Genomic DNA, 6,000 nt, shown 5'->3' on the forward strand with positions numbered 1-6,000 from the left:
TATCTTGTTTGTAATATAATCACTCACTCTTCATTCAAATCCCTTTCTCAAGACACAATCCTTCCATTAAGCTTTCAGTAATGGTCAGTTGAACAAGGACATTTTATTTTTAAAAAGGAAAAACTGCATCATTTTGAGTTTGGAATTTATCAGGGTCTATGTGTGTTTGAGTTTAAGCCCTGCGTGGCTAAGATTGTGCATCCTCTCTATGCTGTATGTCTCTGAGGCTATTAGTACAATTAATCAGTAATTATAAAGCTGTGTAGCCCATACCTTAATGTTACTTGAACATAGGTTTCATAAACTGACTTTAGAATAAGTTAAGTTTTACAAGTCAACTTTTGTCCATATGTTTTGTAGGGAGAAAAATGACCCATATGTTGTAAGATTGTAATCATAATACACATCTGTTCAATGTTTCAGTTAAAGTGCCCCAAGTGGCACAGAGATCTGATCCATATCTATTTTTTTAAACAAAGTACATCTTCTGAGTGTTGCAAACACTGGAAAATGGGATATTCCACAGGACCAGAGCTGCAGAGGCAAAGACACAGGAAATTCCCTAGGCTCCATTTTCCTATTGCCTTCCATTTTAAAGGATATATTTAGCTAAGCAGGATATTTGTATTGTAATAACTATACCACATCAGGCAGAACTAGCCACAGTTCCTGCAATGGAAGTTAAATACAAATGCCACTAAAGCATATAAGATGAAGAAAGCTGGAAAATGATAGGGAAATATTTAAATAAAAGTGAAATGTTGAGTATGTACAGATGAAATGTGGATTTAGCCCAAAGAAGCATTTTCCAAATGTTTTAGCAGTGTAGTTATTAAACAGGAAGAATGCAAAGACAGAAGCACAATACTAGCCAGACATACACTGATTCATGTTGTGCTTGTCAGAACTAATCAAATTAATATGAACAGCCTGCTTGGATCTGATTATGTTCTGAATCATGAATTTGCTCTGTTCAAATAATGTGATGTTTTCTAGGCCCAACAGAAGCTAAATTAAGGACTTTGTTTGAGGGGAATAAAACCCACGAGAGAACAATGAACCAAGCCGCTATTTTTAATTGGATGTGTCTGAAACAGAATAACAGTGACAGACTATCACTGAATAATTACAGCTTAAGATATCGGAGTGTAAGAATAGAGTTCATGAAAACAAATCATGCTTGTTTGCCTCAAAGGTGACTTGTCAAAATGTATTGTAGCACCAGGGATCTCTAAGGGAATCAGGTGAGACCACACTGCCTAAATTAACTTTAATGTAGCCAGAGTCCACACACAGCATTGCCTGCCTTGCCTAGAACTATAAACAGGCTACTGCTGCAAAACATACTTTTGTTTCAATTTTTTCATTTCCCACAGCATCTCTTTCAAACCCAGCTCGGCTAATGAGGGATAATATGTCTGTGCCTTTAAAACAAAAAACAAACAAACAAAAAAAGGCTAATTATGATGTGTGTCTATTGGTTAATTTGTTTATTTTCGTGATTTGGTGTTTTTGTTTTATCTTTTTCTGTTTGTTTTTCTTCTAGAAACCCCATATCTTGTTTTCTGTAGTTTTGCTGAGGTAATCCTTGGAAGACTGAAAAACCAACAGATTTATTTCACCACAAGAAGCAAGAGACTCAAAGCACCTGAGCAAGTAAGAAGGAAAAGATTTTTATTCAGATCTTTAAAATTTTATGGGCCTGTGTCCCTGTTCTGGCTGATAGGCAGCTTATATTGCAAAAGAATGTGCACTTCCTGGAATTCTGACCACCAGGAAAAATAGTGCATGTGTAGCTGTAACTTCTGCAGCTGTGATTGTCAGTGGAAAAAAGTATGAGTCATGTCTTGCTGACCTCCCTCTTCAGCCCTTGTATGAGAAGAATCTACACAGTGGTACATAGAACATAGTTATGCATTTACAAATATGTCTCCCTATGTACTATAGCAAAAGCACTAATTGTATGAGAATTTCTCTTGTCTGTAAAGCGGTATGTATAGCATATACATGGAAGTGGGGCTTTACTTTCTGAGGGCCCAATCCTGAAAACACGTAAGGAAGTGAGTAGCTTAGAATAGTTGATTGGAATCACATGAGTAGGTATTTGCCAATCTGGCCCAAAGCCTTAATATTCCCTTTGACTCCAATGTTCATTTGTGGCCTTTACTTAATTACTACAATATCCTACAATAAAAGTGAAGTTCAATAGGGTGGCAGGATTCACGTTAGCTGATGTTGAAACCCTTCAAGGAGACAGGAGGATAATTACTGCTAATGCAGTGTGGGAGTTATGGTTCATCAGACATCACCCTGAAAATATGGGAGGTGATGATAGCCCTTTGGGAAGAGAAGGCTATGGGTCTGGGACACAGTCAAAGGAAACCAAACTTAGGGGCACCCAAACCTAGGGAGAAGGTTTAGGCTGGGGAAGGTACCTAGATAGAAGGGTCAGACTAGAGCTTGTATGATGTCATTTTTCAATTAACCTTTTGTTAATAACGTTAAAATCAAGGAGTTGGTGACTTTTGACTATTTATGATGAATGAGTAGTTTGTGAGAGCTGGGTGAGGATTCCATCCAGTTACAGGGTTATACTTGTCACAATTGAAGAAAACAGACATTTTTTTCCTGTGGGACTTAAGCACCTCAGATATTGCTGCACTTGTCATAAAACACCTGCAGAGCAGGGAAGTAGTATTGTCCCAATTTTATAGATAAAGAATTGAGGCACAGAGGTCAAGTGACTTGTCCAATCTCACAAAGGAAGTTTGGGGTAGAGGTGGGAACTAAACTCTGTTCTTCTGATTCCTATTCAAGTGTTATAACCACAGGACCAGGCTTTCTTGTCTAATACTGAACAAGGTCCTTTTCTGTCATGATTCTCTGTCCATGGTGGTTTTCTGGATTGTATGGCACACTTCTAAAGATTATAACATAAAGGTGTGCATTTTAGCATGAATGATGTTGATGTTTCTTAGAATGGTCCTGTGAATAAATATGGTGGAAACCACCACATGAAATGTAACTTAAATCTTATTGCTTACTGGAATGTATCCTTTCCCAAATTTCTTCAGTGTGACTTTTCTACAGAGAATTTTTACAGCAGAGATGCTTAAATTAGAGTGAATTCCAACTACCAGGAATTTGATCATAAAAGGATGGTGTATGTTCACACTGATGCCATCTGTGATGAAATGTCATTTCAAAGGGATGAAAAAGCTCTTTCTTTTGAGAAAATCCCAAGAATCTCTGATAAATGAATATTTAAACAGAGCCTTTGCCCAAAGCAAGGCTATCAAGTGTGAAATAAAAATTAGAAAGTCATTGGACATTGATTTGAATTAGGTCACAATGACCTAGTTTATGCTTTTGGCCACTAGAAAAATTATTAGGACATAAATATAGTCTTCTGGGAAGGACATTTGACTCTTAATGAGTGAGTCATCAAAACATGAATAATAAAGATCTTTGGTTATAAAACATAAAGTCCCTGGGAAACGATCACTGTGTTAAGATGGCCTGTACAGTACTCACTGGCATGGAAAAGGGGCAAAGAGAGTCTGACGAAACTCTCTTATCTCAAGTAGGTAGTAGAGTTTATTACTTGGAAAGCTTGTATGGTTTGTGTAAGCCCAATACTTTTGCTATAAACAGAAGAGGGTTATAAAAGAGTCCACAGTGTCCTTCATGTACTACATCATAGTTTGTACAGTGGCAAGGAAATTTAAATTTATCTATCTGAAGGACCAGATCATAGCAGAAATACCAATTCGTATCACAGCAAGGAAACATGGTAGTGTTCCACCCACCGAGTTTCTTCATTCTATGGTCACAAGGAGTAGATTTTTGCTCTCCCAGGAGAAGCAACCCATAGTCAAGCCTACAAACCACATGGATTCCCAGATTTACAAAGTATTCTGTGCTGAGATCCTGTGCCTCCAGGATGCAAGTTACAGACACATCTTGCAAAGTAGTAATGAAGTAACCTGCCCAGTCTCCTTGTTTGTGCACAGTAATACTGCTTCTCCATTGATAGTCCATTTCTCTTCCAAAAATTGAGACATTTTTAACTGCCAAAAATATGCTAGTGAACAGGAGCAGTAGGGACTGTAGCTGGGTAATAAAGGCCCTGGGCTCCTTGCAGCTATGCTCCTGAGCTTCAGTGAAATACTCTGCCAGGAGCTACCCAACTACTGCCTGCATTTGGGACCCACTGTATGGAGCAAGCTATACAGAAAAGTTAATATAATCTGTGTTAATTTTCCTATGGCTGTTCCACTGCATGCCTGGCAGGGTACACTATGCAAGTCCCCTCCGCCTATCCCCTCTCCTGCTGTGGATCCATGCAGCCTGTAGAAAGCCCTTCATGTTATCTAGGAGAACTGCTGACTCACAGGTAGCCACTTCCTCCCTGTTTTCAAGGAGAAGGGGAGATCTGTATGCAGAGGTTGCCATCCACACACAGATACTTAAGATGGAATTTTGAAAAGCAGTCAGCATTGGCCTAACTCTCCCATTGGTGTCAATAGAAGTTTCGCTATTGACTTTGGGATTGGTGTTTGGGCAGTACTGAGTCCTTTTGAAAATCCCACCTCCTGGGGACTGCCTGATCTTATGTACCTTATCCTGAAAACTAGATCTGGTTCAAACCCTTTCCATGATTTTTTTTTCCATTGAAAAATAACCTTTTTTCTAACCAGATAGTCATGAAAAACGATTCACCTTTTTCCTGACACTTTAATATTTTGAAAATCATTGTTAAGAATGTTAGCAAAAACATGTTTGAAGTACTTTATCAGCATATTATTTTAGCCTGGGGGCAGAGCCTCAGCTGGGTGAATCATTCTCCATTCTCACCAGCTGAGGATCTGCCCTCAGGTTTTTGGTTAACGACAACAAAGGATTAGAAAATGTAATGAAAAATCAGAACCATTTGGAACACCATGAAATAGAATCAACTTTTAAAATTTTGGAATCATTTCTTTGTTTTTGACAACTCTGCTTCAAACTTGTATTCACATAAATAATCCTTAGGGTTTTCTTAAGGATGGGGGGGAACCCTGAATCTAATAGCAACATAATTCCAGAGGCAAAATTTCTAATATGTGCTCCCATTTTCCTGTAATGCCATCTTCTTCTTTTTTTTTTTTTTAAATTACAATTAGTATTTGAACATAGCTTTCACCTTTTGGTATAGAGAAATGGTTTCAAGGAAAGAGAGTAAAACATGAGAGAGAAGTGATATGTTCTGTTAAGCCTGTAGTAATAGTTGAAGGGTTGCTATCATTACCAGTTGGGTTTATAATCTTTTATTTGAGAATATTATTATCTTGTTCTATGCATTCTTTAAACATTTGCATGAAGCCAACTTTGATATGAGACAAGAATCAGAATTTTAGAATCTCATGGGCTGTCCTTTATGGAATAATCCTATGCAATTTAATAGAGAATATGGATTTTTTTTTTAAAGAAATCCCATATGATTCTACAGCAAAGACATAATTCACTATTAAATTCTACTGGGTGGTTTAAAAGAAAAAAGTAATTGTTTTCTATTAAAATCTGTGAGAATTTTCATTAAGGGCTTGAAGAACAAGTGTTATATCTGACCTTGTCTATAAAGGGATGTTTTCTGGAGTTGTAATTTAAAAGCCAGGTCTACACTACTAACTTTCATTGGTATCACTGCATTGCTCAGGGGTGTGTAAAAATGCACACCCTTAGTGACATAGTTATACCAAACTGACCCCTGGTGTAAACAGCACAAACTGTCCCCCTCTCGCAGAAGTGGATTAACTACATTTACGGGAGAAATTCTCCCATCCATGTAGTAGCACCTTCGCTGAAGATTCACTGCAGCTTTTTAAGTGTAGACCTGCCCAAGCAGCCTGGCCCCCACCCCCACTGCCCCTCCCACTTCCCGCCCCTCTCAGAACCCCTGACCCATCTAACATCCTCCCCGCTCCTTGTCCCCTGACTGCCCCCTCCCAGGACCCCCCT

General features: G+C 38.4%; 1 long non-coding RNA gene across 1 annotated transcript in view; it reads left to right on the forward strand.

Annotated features, from left to right (window-relative positions):
* Positions 1-6,000, forward strand: part of LOC116831344 (uncharacterized) — a 78,348-nt gene that overhangs the window by 21,876 nt on the left and 50,472 nt on the right. The window contains exon 3 of the long non-coding RNA XR_004375186.2: positions 1,547-1,656. This is a non-coding gene — a long non-coding RNA (uncharacterized LOC116831344). The remainder of the gene's footprint in view (positions 1-1,546; positions 1,657-6,000) is intronic.

The sequence above is a fragment of the Chelonoidis abingdonii genome, chromosome 10 (assembly GCF_003597395.2).
Source record: "Chelonoidis abingdonii isolate Lonesome George chromosome 10, CheloAbing_2.0, whole genome shotgun sequence".
Lineage (NCBI taxonomy): Eukaryota > Metazoa > Chordata > Testudines > Testudinidae > Chelonoidis > Chelonoidis abingdonii.